Raw genomic sequence first — 19912 nt, forward strand, 5'->3', positions numbered from 1 at the left:
CCCCTGCATTGTGTAAGTGTGTATGCATGGCACGATGCAGGGACCCCTCACACGTCAGATCGGCCCTGAACACATTGCTCTGATGTGTACTCTGCCTAAGACAGGAATAAAGCAGGAAAAACTGATTTGGCTCGTATCGAGTTTGTCGCATTAAAAAAATAATTTGAAGAAAACTGGCTTTAAAAATGTTAATTGTGAACAGTTTTATTTCAGAATGCATTTTTAAAACAATGTTATAAAAAAAATAAAAAACATATTGAATATACTTACATAATATACATGTTTCTTTGGAGCCTTAAAACATTTTCATAAAGGACGTTTTTAGTTTAGACCGTACAAATTGATCAATTCCCTGAAAACAGCTATTAGCACAATACCCCAAACTGTTCGATGAATCTGACCGTCTCTGTCTCTTTATGTATTGTAGTTCTTGTGTAGTTTCTAGTGTTTACCACTATTGAAACAGCTTCATCAACATAAACATATATGTACAAGATAGATAGTGCTAAAGGAATTGTTATCACAGCTTTCAGCAAATTTGTACAAAACTTTTTTTACATTTATATAAGGGCCTGCCAGCATCACCAATGTATACAGAGAAAAACTAGCCGTCGGACAAATATTTCCTAAAGAGCTCAATTGCAACAGTGACATCTAGGGACTGAAGAAGGTACTGCAACCCATTAAGTAGGCTGAACCAATCCTGTTAGAGTAATGCTAATTTATCACAGTGGTTCTATTTTCTTGAATAAAAAAGGAAGCACTATTAAAGCATATATCAAAAGAAAATATTTGTTGCTTCATCAGGAAAACTATATAGCAGCGCAACCAGTGCTATTTTGTTCTATACAAAAAGACACCAGTACTCACCTAAAATTACAAGTTGATACAAGATACCTTCCACACCCTGGATAAGTGTGCAGCTCTTATTTTATTCATTGCAATGATTTCTTCCTGTTTGTGGAACAAGTTATAAGAATTTAAAATTAGACAGTAAAAGGTGCCAGTACTGAGTATCCCACAAAAATAGCACTGAGCACAGCCAAATTATAAGAGGCCACATGTTTGAGTCGGGTTTAGTATGAAATACCTACAATTAAAGTCCCGACGGTCAAAATACCGACAACAATTGACCAGCGGTCAAAATCCCACAAGGTCAAAATATCGACAGTCAAAATACCGACATTTAAAATATTGACAAGGTCAAAATACTAACATTTTAAATGTCGACAGGTTAAAAAAGTCGACAAGGTTTTTGTATGTCGACATGGACTCCGTATACGCGTACCGCAGCCCATCGCCTGGCTTGATATGCTCACCATGCTTTGGACACGGTGCCTCACTGCACTCGGCACACTATTATATTCCCCATCCAGGTCCACTGGGATGGTAAAGTATAAACAAGTCGGTTTCAATGAAAAAAATCATAAAAAACTCACTTTTTAAATGTCGGTATTTTGACCTTGCGGGATTTTAAATGTCGGTATTTTGACCTTGTCAGTATTTTGACGTTGTTGGGATTTTGACCGTCGATCAATGGTTGTCTGTATTTTGACCATCGGGATTTTGATTGTAGGTAAATTGACTGCATCCCGTTTGAGTCAAGGAAATCAATCAGTACTTCTGACACTGATACAAGCCAGTCATACTAATTGATCAGAAGACATCTTATTGCATTTTGCTGTATGCTGTTTGCATCATAAGGTAGAGGATGTAATTGATTATTAAGGGGAAAAAAACCAGTATGCACGTTTCCCATTTCAGATGTGTTATCTTACATTTTTATTAGACTATTAAGAGGGGAAAAGGTAATTTTAGGGATTTTGTTAATAATAGTTTTGTTTTTTTATTGCTTTACAATTAAGGCCAGTTACATACTGGTAAAATATCATGGCAATGCAATCATCTTTGGTATACAATGGTAATTAAAACTTGTGTCCATAAAAGACCTATTAATAGTCAACCAATCTTATGTTTTAAGCAGGTGAAGGGATTGCAAAGCTCATTGGGGGTCATTCCGAGTTGTTCGCTCTGTATTTTTCTTCGCATCGCAGCGATTTTCCGCTAACTGCGCATGCGCAATGTTCGCACTGCGACTGCGCCAAGTAAATTTGCTATGCAGTTAGGTATTTTACTCACGGCATTACGAGGTTTTTTCTTCGTTCTGGTGATCGTAGTGTGATAGACAGGAAGTGGGTGTTTCTGGGCGGAAACAGGCCGTTTTATGGGAGTGTGTGAAAAAACGCTACAGTTTCTGGGAAAAACGCGGGAGTGGCTGGAGAAACGGAGGCGTGTCTGGGCGAACGCTGGGTGTGTTTATGACGTCAAACCAGGAACGACAAGCACTGAACTGATCGCAGATGCCGAGTAAGTTTGAAGCTACTCAGAAACTGCTAAGAAGTGTCTATTCGCAATTTTGCTAATCTTTCGCTCGCAATTTTGATAAGCTAAGATTCACTCCCAGTAGGCGGCGGCTTAGCGTATGCAAAGCTGCTAAAAGCAGCTTGCGAGCGAACAACTCGGAATGACCACCATTGTGTGCATAATACTTACTAGCCAACAAGATACTATTTTTTATTTTGGAAGTGCAGGGGGTATGGTGGCGTAATTTGTGGCATTGGACACCAGAAGTGGGGCCATAATAACACAATTCAATGCAAACTATTATTATACCCCTAAACCCCCCATTTCACTAAGAAAGTGGGTGGCATGCAGGAGGCTGTCCTACTCTCTTGAGAGTTCAGAACAAGCTGCCAAATTTTTACTCTATCCTTTATAACATGTATGCTGAGAGAAAGTCCTCTGTTTTTAATACCTCAGTGGCTGACAAGATGTAGAGCGCAAGCAGCAGCTTTGGAAGAGAAGCCAGCAGCCTCTTACATGTGAAACTGTTGGTTTGTGCTGCTACTCCTTAATGTCTGTCTTAACCTTGGAGTGTGGTGCTTGGCTGTAAAGTCAAAGACAAATGTAACACCCCCATACCAGGAGACAGCAATAGGAGTATAATGCTGGAGGAGTGGTGTCATTTTTGGGGGGGTGTTTTCTCCCAGGGGTTGTACCAGCTCTAGCCTTTAGTGATATATTTCAGTGTGGATGGATGTGATGTCTTCTAATGCTAACATAAGATTAAGTTACTGATCTCTAGCACCCACTGATCTCCTAGAACTGCTGTACAGTGATATAACATTGTGTTCTATATTGGTTAACAATCCTTATTATATTTATTTCCCCCACAAAGGAAACCAACGCTGAAGGAATGTATTGCTAGCTTTATTATTCTCTTAAATCTCCAAGATTTTTAAACAATTATTATGTCCAACACATGGGACCAAGGATTCCACAGCTGAGGAGAAGATCCCCAGTCCCACACTCTTCCAGTGCTAAATATTAATTTAGACCTCTACAAATGGAGATGACTGACACAGCTAATTTAACAACCTGCACCAAGACCCTTCATTTGTAGCATGCATTCCCTAGCAAAAGGGAGGGTCATTAGCCAATTAATTTGTATTTGCAGTGTTGACACAAGCCAAATACTATCTACAGTGTATCCGGAAAGTATTCAAAGCGCTTCACTGTTTCCACATTTTGTTATGTTAAATCCTTATTCCAAAATGGAATACATTTATTTTTCCCCTCAAAATTCTACACACAATACCTCATAATGACAACCTGAAAAAGGATTTTTTTTGAGATTTTTGCAAATGTATTAAAAATAATAAACTAAGAAATCACATATACAGTTGTGCTCATAAGTTTACATACCCTAGCAGAATTTGTGATTTTCGGGCCATTTGTCAGAGAATATGAATGATATTTTTACAAACTTTTCTTTCACTCATGGTTAGTGGTTGGGTGAAGCTATTTATTGTCAAACAACTGTGTTTACTCTTTTTAAATCATAATGACAACAGAAACTACCCAAATGACCCTGATCAAAACTTTACATACCCCAGTTCTTAATTCCGTGTATTGCCCCCTTTAACATCAATGACAGCTTGAAGTCTTTTGTGGTAGTTGTGGATGAGGCTCTTTATTTTCTCAGATGGTAAAGCTGCCCATTCTTCTTGGCAAAAAGCCTCCAGTTCCTATAAATTCTTGGGCTGTCTTGCATGAACTGCACGTTTGAGATCTCCCCAGAGTGGCTCAATGATATTGAGGTCAGGAGACTGAGATGGCCACTCCAGAACCTTCACTTTATTCTGCTGTAGCCAATGACAGGTCAACTTGGCCTTGTGTTTTGGATCATTGTCATGTTGGAACGTCCAAGTACGTACCATGCGCAGCTTCCGGGCTGATGAGTGCAAATTTTCCTCCAGTATTTTCTGATAACATGCTGCATTCATCTTACCATCAATTTTGACCAAGTTTCCAGTGCCTTTGTAGCTCACACATCCCCAAAACATCAGCGATCCACCTCCGTGTTTCACAGTAGGAATGGTGTACCTTTCATCATAGGCCTTGTTGACTCCTCTCCAAATGTAACGTTTATGGTTGTGGCCAAAAAGTTCAATTTTGGTCTCATCACTCCAAATGACTTTGTTCCAGAGTTTTGAGGCTTGTTTCTGTGCTGTTTGGAGTATTGTAAGCGGGATGCTTTGTGGCATTTGCGTAGTAATGGTTTTCTTCTGGCGACTCGACCATACAGCCCATTTTTCTTCAAATGCCTCCTTATTGTGCATCTTGAAACAACCACACCACTTTTTTTCAGAGAGTTCTGTATTTCAGCTGAAGTTATTTGTGGATTTTTCTTTGCATCCCGAACAATTTTCCTGGCAGTTGTGGCTGAAATTTTTGTTGGTCTACCTGACCGTGATTTGGTTTCCACAGAATCCCTCATTTTCCACTTCTTAATTAGAGTTTGAACACTGCTGATTGGCATCCTAAATTGCTTGGATATCGTTTTATATACCTTTCCTGTTTTATACAGTTCAATTACCTTTTCCCGCAGATCCTTTGACAATTCTTTTGCTTTCCCCATAATTCAGAATCCAGACATGTCAGTGCAGCACTGGATGAAAGATGCAAGGGTCTTTCAGGAGTCCAGAAACTCACTGACCTTTTATACACACACACTGATTACAAGCAAACAGAACACAGGTGAGGATGGTTACCTTTAGTAGCCATTCAAACCCGTTTGTGTCAACTTGTGTGCATGTTATCAGGCCAAAATCTCCAGGGTATGTAAACTTTTGATCAGGGTCATTTGGGTAGTTTCTGTTGTCATTATGATTTCAAAAGAGTAAACACAGTTGTTTGACAATAAATGGTTTCACCCAACCACTAACCATGAGTGAAAGAAAAGATTGTGAGTTATCATTCATATTCTCTGACAAATGGCCAGAAAATCACAAATTCTGCTAGGGTATGTAAACTTATGAGCACAACTGTACATAAGTATTCAAAGCCTTTGCTAAATACTTTGTTGATGCACCTTTAGCAGCAATTACACCCTCAAGTCTTTTTGAATATGATGCCACAAGCTTGGCACACCTATCTTTGGGCAGTTTTGCATATTTCCTCTTTGCAGAAGCTCTCAAGCTCCATCAGGTTGGTTGGGAAGCATCGGTGCACAGTCATTTTCAGATATCTCCAGAGATGTTTAATCAGATTCATGTCTGCGTTTTGGCTGGGCTATTCACGGACATTCACAGAGTTGTCCTAAAGCCACTCCTTTGATATGTGTGCTTAGGGCCGTTGTCCTGCTGAAAGATGAACCGTTGCCCCAGTCTGAGGTCAAGAGCACTCTGGAGCAGGTTTTCATCCAGAATGTCTCTGTACATTGCTGCATTCATCTTTCCCACTATCCTGACTAGTCTCCCAGTTCATGCCGCTGAAAAACATACCCACAGCATGATGCTGCCACAACCATGCTTCACTCTAGGGATGGTATTGGCAAGGTGATGAGCAGTGCCTGGTTTCCTCCAAACATGACGCCTGGCATTAACGCCAAAGAGTTCAATCTTTGGCTCATCAGACCAGAGAAGTTTATTTCTCATGGTCTAAGAGTCCTTCAGGTGAATTTTGGCAAACGCCAGGCGGGCTGCCATGTGCTTGTTACTAAGGAGTGGCTTCCGTCTGGCCACTCTACCATACAGGCCTGATTGGTGGATTGCTGCAGAGATGGTTGTCCTTCTGGAAGGTTCTCCTCTCTCCACAGAGGAATGCTATAGCTCTGACAGAGTGACCATCGGGTTCTTGGTCACCTCCCTGACTACGGCCCTTCTACCCCGATCGCTCAGTTTAGACGGCTGGCCAACTCTAGGAAGAGTCCTGGTGGGTCCGAACTTCTTCCATTCACGGATGATGGAGGCCACTGGGACCTTCAAAGTAGCTGATAATTTTCTGTACACTTTCCCAGATTTGTGCCTTGAGACAATCCTGTCTCGGAGGTCTATAGACAATTCCTTTGACTTCATGCTTGGTTTGTGCTCAGACATGCACTGTCCTGTGTGGGACCTTATATAGTCAGGTGTGTGTCTTTACAAATCATATCCAATCAACTGAATTTACCACAGGTGAACTCCAATTAAGCTGTAGGAACATCTCAAGGATGATCAGTGGAAACAGGATGCACCTGAGCTTAATTTTGAGCTTTATGGCAAAGGCTGTGAATACTTATGTACATGTGATTTCTTAGTTTTTTATTTTTAATAAATTTGCAAAAATATCACAAAAAACTTTTTTCATGTTGTCATTATGAGGTATTGGGGGTCATTCTGACCCGATCGCAGCGTGCTTTCATTCGCACAGCTGCGACCGGGCCACTACTGCGCACGCGCGGGGCCCGTAATGCACACGCGTGGCGTTGCCCGTAACGATGAAGGGAAAGAAGAAAGCGTTCGCAGCGGCGATCGCTTGAAGATTGAGTGCTGGTGGGCGTTCCTTGGTGGCAACACAGCATCCGGAGCCGTTTTCAGGGAGTGGTAAGAGAAACGCAGGCGTGTCAGGGCGGGTGTTTGACGTCAGAGCCAGGACCGAACAGGCTGGCAACGTCGCAGCTGTTAAGTAAGTGTAGCCCTACTTACAAACTGCACAAATTTATTCCCCACAGCAGGGCTGCACAAGCGAACGCAGCCTTGCTATGGGGAAAACCCCACCCCCATAGGCAGAGTATAGTTGAGCGCACGGGCTGCAAAAAGCAGCTTTGTGCGATCAACTCGGAAAGAGGGCCATTGTGTGTAGAATTTTGAGGACAAAAATGAATTTATTCCATTTTGGGATAAGGCTGTAACATAACAAAATGTGGAAAAAGTGAAGCGCTGTGAATACTTTCTGGATGCACTGTATGTATTACACTAACTTGGCTGTTCTATACATTTGCACACCAGGGTTAATCTTGATATAAAATAGCTTGAAAATTTTATTTTGCTTTGTGCTAGGCCTTGGGAATTGTATATTATGTATCAGAGAGACACCGTTATACGCCTGTGGGAATGAAACACTTCCAAAGGTTTTGCAATAGCCACTGGCGCAGTATAAAAAGGAGGACAATAAATGACACAATCTAGACGTGCTGATAAGATGAATCACTACTTGGGGATCAAATCCAGAGGTGAAATGTTCCCAGCTCTGACTTGGCCAATCCAGGAACATGATAAAGAACCACTAATCGTAATCCTAAAAGCACAAGCTGCTTTATATAATATACACACCTCTTATATCTGTATATTTCCATTTTATGACAGAACGTGAGATTATTAGTTTTTATTTGTAGTTACATGTGCTGAGTGCAAACTATTTTTCTGTCTTAAACACCATTTCAGGCCTAGGGACCGCTGACATGAGTGGGATTGAGGGACAAGAAGGCTGATGAATATCATGAAATATCTACCAAACTCAAAGCAATGTCTTCAGTTTTGACACGTCCCTAAAACTAATCAGGATCATATTTTACCATATAAAAGATGCATTAAACATTCTTAAAAATTGGGTCCGGGGGTGCTGCGGGTGTGGGAAAGGCTAGGTGCGGGGGTGCCGCGAGTGGGAGAGGGGCGGGTGCTGTGGGTGGGGGGTGGGCAGTTTCGGGGGTGCTGCGGGTGGGAGGTCCAGAGGAGACGCTGGTGGAGGAGGGGCAGGGGTGCCGCGGGTGGGGGAGGGGCAGGTGCGGGGGGTGCCACGGATGGGGTCCGGAGGTGCTGCAGGTGGTGGAGGGGTGGGTGCAGGGGTGCTGCGGGTGGGGTAGAGGGTCTGGAGGCGCCGGTGGTTGGGGAGGGCGGGTGCAGGGGTACTGTGGATGGGGGAGGGGTTCTGGGGGTGCTGTGCGTTGGGAAGGGGCAGGTGTGTGAGTATAATGGGGTTCCCTGAAAACTCACCTCTTCAGACAAGCGTATCAAATTCCAGACCCACCCACATAACCTTCAGTGCTTCCCTATCTAATTACATCCTCTCTATACAGTACACATAACATCACATATCTTGTCTTTATTTACTCTCACACCCTCCTGACACTTGGCCAACATTGCGGGGTGATCATATCATAATACCCATTAAGAATTTAGCAATCTGGTGGACCATTATGCAATAGGTAGCAACTATCCTTGTGTATCTATGCCTATTTCCCTACAGATTGTAAGCTTGTGAGCAGGGTCTTCCTACCTCTATGTCTGTATGTTTTTACCCAGTTTTATTCTATTACTGTTGTTCTAATTGTAAAGTGTAATGGAATATGCTGCGCTATATAAGAAACTGTTAATAAATAATAAATAAATAATAGTATATGTAATGGGGGGTACACTGTGGGGGGTATATATAATGGGGTGGAGTACACTGGGGAGTATATATAATGGGGTGGGGTACACTGTGGTGGGTATATATAATGGGGATGGGTACACTGTAGGGGGTATATATAATGGGGATTGGTACACTGTGGGGGGTATATATAATGGGGTGGAGTACACTGTGATGGGGTACACTGTGGTGGGTATATATAATGGGGATGGGTACACTGTGGGGGGGTATATATAATGGGGATGGGTACACTGTGGGGGGTATATATAATGGGGATGAGGTATGTATAATGGGGTTGGGGTATCAGGGGAGACTCCCCACCATGGGTCCCTCACCTTCCCTGGCCAGCTCGCCTCTCTCCATCCCGCTGGCCGGAGCTTCTCCTCCTCGGCCCTGCAGGCAGGTGGCGCTGGAGCTGTCACTAGGTCAGTCCGGGGACCGGCATGAGGCCTACACCGCCGCCCAGCCTTGAGTCAGCGGAGAGGAGTCAGCGGGGAGAGCGGCATCCAGTAGCCGGGGCGCAGGGACCACAGAGCTGCCCCCACCCAGGGTATATACAGGGGGCGTCCAGTCCTACACATAGCCCCGTACTCCGGGGGTTACAGTGCCGCTAGTACCGCATGCTGGGGGTTATAGCAGCAGGGACGTGCGATGAGGTGTTTGGCCAGATATTTGCCCAGATCTGTGACTCATTTCCTAGTGCTGTGTGACTCCGCCCAGCGTTATACACACAGTCACAGAGTCACAGATCTGGGCAAATATACAGTATAGGAGATATATCACAATATACAATGCACAGTGTCACCTCCAGCACACAGGATACTTTATATTGAGGATAATCCAATTTAATGTCTGAAGGTTTTAATGAACTCTGTATATTAAAAGTTGGGAGTTGATTTACACTGCATTGCCAAGTGATTGTATAATTCATCCTTATTTTTGGTGGAGGTGACCACCTAACAACTATTTAATGTGAGAAATATGTATCCTATATTCTGGTTGACCCCTGATGAAGTCTTTTAATAGATGAAAAGCATTGGGCATATGAGAATGGTGCATATTACTCTGTTTAAAAACCTCAAAGGATACAAGTACCATCTAGAACAATATGGAAAGAGGTTCTATTCCATCCTAACAGAGATTAAAAATTACACCTGATCTCTAACAACTCCAACACTGTGTACTGTATATTGTGATATATGTTATACCTTGGTTTTAATGTATTTAGATTTTTGGATTTTAATAACTGCATGAAATGAAAATATGCGGCAATTTGATGGGACATATGATAAAGAGATATATCAGAAACCAAATAGATTGGTGCAATATTGCTGAAATCCTGATTTATAGGATAATTGCTAAAACGTGTTTTAGATTATAGCACCCTTTTGATCACCATACAAACAATAGTATCTTTCAGAACCTGTACTGGTAGGTTCTTATCAAGAGGTGCAGCTTGAAGTATTCTTACAAGTATTTTGCAAAACATTTTAGAAAATCCAAAACTGAAAAAGAGCACATTGGGACTATCTATTTATTGTGTGTATGTATATATATATATATATATAAAGGCAAAAAATATAAATATCTTCAAGATTATATGCAGTGCTGTAGACAGCTCTACAAGGCCCGGGTAAAATTTTGTGGCGGGCCTAATCACATAACCCGTGGTCATGCCCCCTTCTCAAAAAATGTAAAATTATTTGTAGCACCGCAAAGCAGAGCTTCGCAACGAGTATGGGGGCGCTTTGAGCATCACAGACAGAAACAAATCCTGGCAGGGGAACCACGATCAAAGTGATCACTATCCCCACCACTCTCCCCCCACCGGCAGAGACTTATGCTGCTACTCAGTGGCAGCAGCCTGTTTGGCCTCACTGCAGCCCAGCACACAGCAGCTGGGCTGGTGAGAGTGGCTGCTCTGCTGTCAGGTAAGGGGATGGGGAGCTGACAGCGGACTCGGGTCCCTCCATCAACCCGGTAATACGTACCCCCCACCCTTCTAGGCAGCCCTGAGTATACAAATATATAACAAAACAGGGTGCTAGGAAGTTAGGAAGCAATAGTGATGTCCTTACAAACCAATAAATGAATATCATTAAAAAATAATTATATCTGAACACAGAAACCCCCTTTAAAGGGCTTGCTCATACACATGTATTGGTGCCTATTAATGAAGTGCACCAATTCTGCAAACCAGTTTTTGCATCTCACCATTTTGCAGTGGGAGCAGGGCCCTAAGTACCTACTGTCAGTGCTGCAACCCTATCACCTGACCTTTGCGAATCACCTTAGCAGGCAGGAGCAAAAGAGAGGTTGCAGCAGCCTCTGCCCTATCTGACAGGGAGCGTGGCGTTGAGCAGTGACATCATAGCCTGGTGCCTTGCCACCAGATCATCACTAACAATGAGGAGCAGCAGCCAACAGATAAGCTGTTGACTAAATGTCTGGCACTCAAGGTCTGATTTAGAGTCGTACACAATACCGATATTCACCTAGTTGAAGACTATTTGCAACTGCACAGGAGGAAAAAAAAAATTCATACTTCTACGGTGCATACACTAAACAAAGTGTACGCACAAACGTGTTTTTGTGACCGGGACAGACGGTATCAGAAAGGTGACAGAAAGGTGATGAGCACTCCTGTGAGGTGACTGGGAGGTGGCTAGTAGTACACGCTCAGCGAGCGTAATATGGGAGTACATACTGCAGGCGTGTCAATGGAAGCGGCTGCATTCACAGAAGCACGGCCGCAGGCATAGCAAGCCATGGACAGATGGAAACACTGTACCTGCCATAGGGCTGGTGCAAGCTTCGGAGGTGTGACCGATGGTGGCATATAAGGAGGACAACGCCAAATCGGTATTACAGCATACAATGGCGCTAACAGTGGGCATCTGAGTCCTTGCACATTCAGCTGTACAGGGAAGGAGTTTGTATGCCACTGCATAAACTCGCAGATGGACAACATCCAATAGACCTTGCTATGTGCATTTCTCAGGCCCTCAGTGTGGTGGGGCCCAGTGGCATATTTATAATGGGTGAAGTGTGTGCGGTGCACACAGGCCTCTCGGGTCCAGGGGGCCCACACCGCACTCCCTGCAGCGATTTTTCAGTACTCACCTCTCCGGAGTTTAGTGGTGCTACGGAAGCCCTGCAAAGTCAGCGGTGGCAGCTATTTTCCCAGAGTTTAGTACATGTGCAGTAGGGGGGAATCGCTGGAAAAATGGCTGCTGCACCATTTTCCTGGATTCCTGTGCATGCGCAGTAGACTCTAGCACCATGCTAGATTCTACTTGTGCCCGGCGCCATGACTCTGACTATGCTGTCTGGCTGCTGCCGAGAGAGAGAAAGGGGCCACAGTTGGAGACTGCACACGGACCCACTCCTCTTTCAAAACGTCCCTGTTGGTGCCGCAGTGACCTAAAAAATGAACAGTGTCATAGAATTTATGCTAGCTATAGGAGGATCTGCTGAGACCATTCTGCATACAAACCAGTTGCTTTAAAGTCTGTCTCCTACTGCACAGTCTATTTTGTTCACTTGGGCCCTTCATGTGCGACTTTGAAATATTTATTTCCCATAACAATAAAATAACCTATTATTTTAATGTAGTGAAGGTATAATAAAACAAGATTAAAACGGATGTTTTATGCACGTCTGGCTGCAGGCACTCAGATGATTATCCGATCAATTTACACAAGATTGCTATGAAAATAAATGATATGGTTAAATACATCAGATCTCAACTAACTTTATAACATAAAATATCCCATAATATAATTGGTTAATGAGTGTATTTTACTTAAAGGCCAAGGTTGTCCCAGGTCTTTTCTCAGTATGACAAATCACAGGTCAGATTTTTATTTAACCAAGGTACTTTTTTTAATGAACTATACGAAAAAGTCTATTTATTATGTGATTGTGAATGAGAGGAGACCTAAATGTCTGGTCGGCTAGCTGACCCGAAGAAAATCATTGGTTCTGAAAGTGGAATTTATCTATTCAAACTAAACTGTACATGTCTATTAGTTCACAGCTATGTATTACAAAACCTGTAAAATCCGTTCGCCAAAAGTCTGAGTAATTTACATTTGTAATGTGACTCTATGGACATTTTTCAAAATAAAATTTACTATGTATCATTCCTGATCTTCCATCACAACATCTACATCTGGGAGTCGTTAAAAACTCATCTTATCCATATAGTATATAGGGCAATTTGATTTCTGATGAAGGCACAAAAGTTTATAGACTATTGCACAAAATAACCCATTGAATAAGATCATTACCACGAGGCTAAGCCCAATTTAGAGTACTGCGTTCTAATATGATTCATTTCTTGTTATTTCTCGCGCTTTGCATAAGCCAAAACATTTTACATGTCAGAGTGCGGACCCTCTATGACTGTGAAGAGGTTAATGGGCAGATTTACAATGCTGACTTTACCTAATGAGCTGTCTAATTTATAGTCTTAAAGACTGCAAACGATGCAAAAGGATGCAGGGCTGAGCCACAGTAACAAATTATACCACTAACAGCTAAATTATGTAGATTGCAATGGTAACCAAAGCTACACATTAACCCACCACCTTCCAGATGTTGAGGCAGCAGTGTCCTTGCAGAAAAAACATTCTAAGGGGGGAATTCAAATGTTTGAAAAGTCGATTGGGTGTCTGTTTTTTCCTGTCTATTAGATAGGAAAAAACAGACACCCAACTGACTTTTCAAACAATTGAATATCCCCCTATAAGTTTTCAAAAACAGTTTAGCGCGGCCTCCTTCACTTACAAAAGGTAAATTCATAGTATAAAAGCAATAACCAAAATTCATAACAAAACAAATTATTGCAAACCGCTAGAAAGCAGCTTTGTAGTTTTGTTTTATATCAATGTCGTAGAGAAAATTCATACTAGATATGCACGCACAGCAGCCACATGAAGAAGTAATGTGCATGAGTTGGGAACTAATTATAGGGTTAAAGTTTTCAAAAAGTTTAACAAACATTATTTTGAATGCTACGGTGCAGATAGATTTCAGAGAAAATAATAAAAAATACATTACAATTGTGTAGTGGAAGTTTGCAATTTTGTGTGTTGGGGATGGGGTGGGGGGGGGGGGTTTGCACAACTGGTGAGATACTTGTAAATGTATTAGAGCAGGGCTGGCCAAACCGGTCCTCGAGATCTACCAACAGTTCATGTTTTCCAGGCCTCCTGGATATCTGTAGAATTGTCAGTTAGGAATGAATGCAGCACATCTTAATTAGTAATTACTACACTTGTGCTCCAGCTAGGAGGTCTGGAAAATGTGAACTGTTGGTAGATCTCGAGGACTGATTTGGCCAGCTCTGTATTAGAGTAACCATAGGTGGCACTAACTACAGATTTATAATGTTGCTTTTCCCCCCCCTCTGTAAGCTACAGATCATAATGTCAGGCAATTAGTGATAGCAGTTGTTTTGCAGGACTGTGAAAAGTTACAAGTCACTGAGGAGCCTGTGTATCATTGGTGCAGGCAGGGCCCACAAACATTATCTTTCCTTATCACTGCATATCACAGCAATAATGAATTCAATAAGGGCTATTTATCAATGTGTAATTGCTTGGACAGTGGCTCCCATAACAGCGTGTCCCAGCGAAGAGTAAATAGCAAAGTGATGTCAAGCTCTAACACTCTACAGTCACGTCAAGACCTGTGTGCCCATCAGTCCGTGCATGTGCAAACGTAGGATACTGCAAAGGGATCCCGCGGTATGCGGTTAAATTACCGTCTGTCGGGATCCCAATGGTCAGGATACCGACGCCGGAATCCCCACAGCCGGGGAAATGCCTGCGGTCGGAATCCTGACCCAAGCCCGGTAATCCCACTCAGGCAGTGGTCCATAGCACCACCTGGGGGGAATATAATAGTGTGGCGACCCGGGCCTGAAGTGAGCCCATGAGGGGACAGGGATACGCTGCGCTCGCTGCCAGGATTACGGCTGTCAGGTTCCTGGCGTTGGTCACCTGACCTCCGAGAAACCCGACTGCCAGGATCCCATACCGATCCCCTATAGGCTACTACTGCTGATGCCATCTGAAGATACAGTTATCTATTGGAGGCTCAAGCTCTGAAAACTTTTCTTTTCTGAACTTGATAGACTAAAGAACAAAGAATGAAGTTCCCATTGAAAAAAAAGGGGCCTGCAATACTGAGATGAATGTGGGAGATATCGCTGATGACTCCTGCATTTTGATAAATAGCAGTGATAAAAAATAATTTGCAACTGTTGTTTCTGCATTTTGGGGTGATAATATTAATAAATAGTCTCCTGGGGGAGGAAAACTAACAAGATAATAACAGTATCCCCCCATGATGTACACTAAGATCCATAGAGCATAGATATCCATTATACCAGATTTAAATGATACACATATTTGATGATAATGTCCCTTTATCTATATCATATTTATCAACATCATCTTTAATGTACGATTACGCTGAACAATGCATTTTGCATTAAGTCCTGTAGAAGAAACCTTTTTTCTTTTATAACTATCCTCGCTTGCCTACAGCACATGAGGCCTTACAAACTGATCAGTTCCCTTTAATGACAGTTGCTATCGGTAACAACTGCAAAAATCCTCTTCCCATCTGATCAGGCTTGTCTGTATATTCCTTTATCTAAGTTAGGTATATATAAACAACCGTTTTGAGAAAATGCATCGCATCCCTGAACATTAACCAACGGGAATTATTTATTGGGATACTGTAGAACAGTACTTGTGTGAGACATATGATCGCCCGATGCTGTATCGATTACTGGATGTGTCGGAATCAGCAGGTATCTGTATCCCAAAACATTTCTCAGTAACCCAGCATCTCAGGGACACTGCATTTTTTCATCTTCTATATGAATATTAACATACAAACACATTTTTTTTCCTATAGAAAAGCAGAATATGTGACGAGTAATTTTACCTTTACATATTAGGAAGAATGTGTCAACATGAAAGCGATGAAGATTTTAAAATACATATAGCCTATGAACATTTGATGTGGCCTTCAGCATTCTGCTTAGCTTTGCTAGTTCCCATGTTTTGTGTTTACCTTGCTGAGTGTGAGTCTGCAGAGATGAATCATATACCAAGAACGCAAATATATGTTCAATTGCTGCTCACATCAATGTTCTGATGCTGGAACAGTCCTAACATGGTCTGTTCATACTCCTTAGCACACTAGAACCATACAAAAAGGTGAGGCACTTTTTCCATGTTCCTAAGATGTCAATACAACTAAAGGAATGCAAAAATGCAGGTAAACGTAACATGCTACGACACAAAATTGTACTTGATGCCCCCATAATGAAAACAAATGTGCAGAGAGATTTATACTTTATAAGATTTTCAAGAATAACACACAAAGATCCAAAATGAAATGATGTTATATTTTAATATATAGTTACTTTTTGTTTAGCTGTTAACTTATAGAAGCTTAGTTCTGTATAAGAGTATATTTTCATGTACATAGGTATTGATATTTAAAAGCTACAGGTTTAATGTAGATATATGATATTAAAAAAATCAAGTAAGGCAAAACTCTTGCACACTTTAGGGGAATCCATTTGTTTAAAGTGGATTTTGTCTCTACTACTGATTTATGATTTTAAACTGATTTGCGTTCAGATTCCTCATTCATTGTGGTGATTTAATGCTTCCAGATACCCTAAGATCTTATTAGTTTAATGCAGTGGTTCTCAAACTGTGTGTCGTGGCACCCTCGGGTGCCTCGGGACACTTGCAGAGGTGCCTTGGATTGGTTGTCCAGGCCCAATTCAAATTTATGGTCAATATAATAGGCAAAACCAGTGGCGGTGGTTGACAATCCAAAAATATGTGGACAAACAGAAGTAAATCTTGTTCCTCACTAAATAATTGAAGCTATAAACAGAATTTACTTAATTTCATATATTTTTTATAAATTTCTCCATAAGAAACTATTGGCCTAGGGCCGCTGTGAAAAAATACTGATACTCTAGGGCACCATGATTCAAAAAAGTTGGAAACCACTGGTGTAATGTATAGTAAACCATAGCCTCTGTATCGATTCACTATTACTACTCTGCACAATTATACAGGAGAGAAAATGTACATATATCTTTAACAGATGACATGAAAGAATTCTGATTACATTCCTGTGTAAGCTAATGCACAAAGATAAATAAATGCATTACATGAATCAATTAACTATTTATTATCATTCAATAGGAGTTATATATGGGCAATAGTAATACACAGAGCATATGCAGAAATAGGTTACAGTGCACTTAGAGGGAAAAATCTCGTCTTCAAACTATAAACTTAGTAATTAAAAGCACAAGAGTGCGTTGAAAAAATATCACTCAAATATATCTACTTTCTCTGCCTTCATTTAAAGACTGGAAAACTTTAAAGTTACACTGTTACTTACAGTTATGGTACCAGATTTTCCAGTGACCAATAAACAGGTAGGTTAGAGTGACATGGAAAATTTAGCTAAAAACCAGATTGACTGTCTAGCCGTCCACAGAATCAGCTCTTTTGTAAGTGTTGAAGGACATCAAACAAGCTTTCATTTACTTGCCTAATAAGCCCGTTCTGGATTTTGGGCAAGAGTTTCATTGCAACATCTACTTAGCATGATTGGAACCTTTTATGTTCTCCAGCGAATTATGAATTTAATTTATTGTATATGGCAGTTTTCAATAAAAATATAATCAATGATTTTAGTGTGATGACAAATTCAAGCTCATGGATGGGAAGGAAACTTCAATATTAGCATAATGTTTATATTTTTAAATTAACTTTTAATAGAAGATGCTATAGATAGAGTTTATTATTAGCAAAACGTATTCTGTTCCAAAGCTGGGAGCATGCTGTGTCTAATTTCACTACAGAACACTGGTCTAAAGCTGTGGTTTTTTTAAGCTTGTGCCCTGCGATCCAAAACGGTTTTCTCATTTTGTAAAATTATTGGGGTGCCAATTAATAAACTGCTAATTCATCTTTTAAGAGCATTTACGGAAACATCTAATTTCCTGCTAGAACAAAATTAAATAGAGTTTATTTAAAATCTAGCCAGTTCTAGAGTGATTAAAAAGAAATAAATTATTCATTTAAAGTTGAACCACTGGTCCTGAAGCTGACTCCCAGCTTTGAGTTCCAGGCCGATAAAGGTTAAGAACCTCCAGTGTACAGAGCAAGTTAATCCTCTGATGCACGGCCCAGGGCTGGTTCACACTAAACTGTTAATCGCCCACCATTTATCAAACATTCCTGTGTGGCTTTATACATGGACTTTTTTGTACAGTATATTACAGTTCCCAAGTTTCTGTTAATTATGAAAAAAATATGTAAAAATTCCTCTATCTTGTGAAGATGATCTAAAAATATTCCTATTGTTTGTCTACATGCAGATCTAATGAAACATATATTTTTGCTTTATTTTGAGGATAGTAACACAGTTTTACAATTCTGCACTCAGGTCATTGTCTCAGCATCACTGCTCTCACAGACTTTCTCAAATTACCAGACCCATCACACATATGCTGACCCTATTGAATATACAGTATGTCTAGGATTGACTTTGCTTAAATCAGTGAGGATCTCCCCAATATTATATTATTCTGCAGATACCTTCTCAGTCTGTGAAAATGCACTGAGTGCATTTATACTGTAAACTGAATTAGGAAATGGTAGTTCTATGACAGGCATATAATAGATACAGTGCAGCAGGACAAAATAAAACATTTGGGTAACACTTAGCTACTAGAGCTCATTCGTATAAGTCAATCATTGCAAGACATTCAAATAAAATTTAGTTTTACAATCCACACATAACGCTTTAAAAAAACTTGACTATGATGCCACAAAGGTTACACAATGTTAGAGCTTAAAAAAACCCCAATAAACAAAGATTCAGCTATAGATTAAACAGTGTAAATGACCGGTTGAAATGGACTCATTAACATTAGAACAGCATATAGGCACATCAGCCCATGCATTGGGTATAGATACCTATATATATATCTATAAACCTAAATGTGAGTGTGTGTGTGTGTGTGTGTGTGTGTGTGTGTGTGTGTGTGTGTGTGTAGATAGATAAATATATACAAACACACACACACACACACACACACACACACACACTTACAGATAAATAGATATCTATAGACACACACACACCCCCACACATACATACATACATACAAACATACATACATACTACAAACATACATATATTTGTTTTTTTCTTTTGTATTGTTTTCAGCGTGCATTTGGTAGGAGTTGCTATATAAGATCCCCAAGTGTTTCCAGTGTGGGAACCTTTGTGCATTCCTCTATGCATTTTGCTGACCACTGTTTTCTTGGTTTGCACATCTACCCTAATGCACTGCATGGGGCATTTTATCTTCACAACCTGTTCCCTCCTGATAAATTGGTTAAAATTCTACTTTGTCAATCACTTTACAAAAGTTTTAACACTATAATGACTCACTCTTGACCTGTCCTGTAGACAGACTAGCAACTGAACCCTATAAGTCTACCAGTATGTTCTTTACCACCGAACTTTAACTATTGCCAGTTAATGTTATAAACATTGGTCCTGGTTTTGATCTCCCTTCTATCCTGGTGACCCTCCAGACCTTAGTGTACCCCCCTTTCCTTTTCCCGCTTTCTTCTCTGTTCATGTTTTGGGATGGGTGGAGATGTAATAAGAAGATCAGGGTCTTTGGAAAACCCCAATGAAGGACCTCTTGTCTTTTAACCTTTGCTTGAGGTCACAAGGTAAAGGTGAGATACAGAAGAACTGTCCTGAGTCAAGTAACACAAAGTTTCATTTCTGCCACCTGCACACATGAAAGCACCGAGGCTCTGACTGACAGCCCTTAATTAACACAGTCCTGTATTTTACAGCCTTGTTAAATTTGCAGGTTCTGTCATCTGTCTCTAAAGCTTCAGTCGTTTTTGTAGGTAAACTGAATTCTGTGTCGAAGAAATTACAAGTCAATTAATCCCTTTTCATTAACCAGTACTAATAACACTGCCACAAAGGAAGAACATCTTGAAATCAAAATTCCCACCAAAAGTCACAGTGCATTAAGCAATTAGCAATGCACAAAATAAACATGTATGTTTAGCCAGTGTTTGTCTGTGAGGCA

General features: G+C 41.0%; 1 protein-coding gene across 4 annotated transcripts in view; it reads right to left on the reverse strand.

Moving 5' to 3' along the window:
* CREB5 (cAMP responsive element binding protein 5) overlaps positions 1-19912 on the reverse strand; it is a 775500-nt gene that overhangs the window by 631539 nt on the left and 124049 nt on the right. The window contains exon 2 of one of the 4 annotated variants that reach the window (XM_063921973.1): positions 871-954. The exons of the other annotated variants lie outside the window; for them this stretch is intronic. The gene's annotated coding sequence lies outside the window, so the exon portion shown is untranslated. The remainder of the gene's footprint in view (positions 1-870; positions 955-19912) is intronic. 4 annotated transcript variants of the gene reach the window in all.

Source organism: Pseudophryne corroboree, chromosome 5 (genome assembly GCF_028390025.1).
Source record: "Pseudophryne corroboree isolate aPseCor3 chromosome 5, aPseCor3.hap2, whole genome shotgun sequence".
NCBI classification, from domain to species: Eukaryota; Metazoa; Chordata; class Amphibia; order Anura; family Myobatrachidae; genus Pseudophryne; species Pseudophryne corroboree.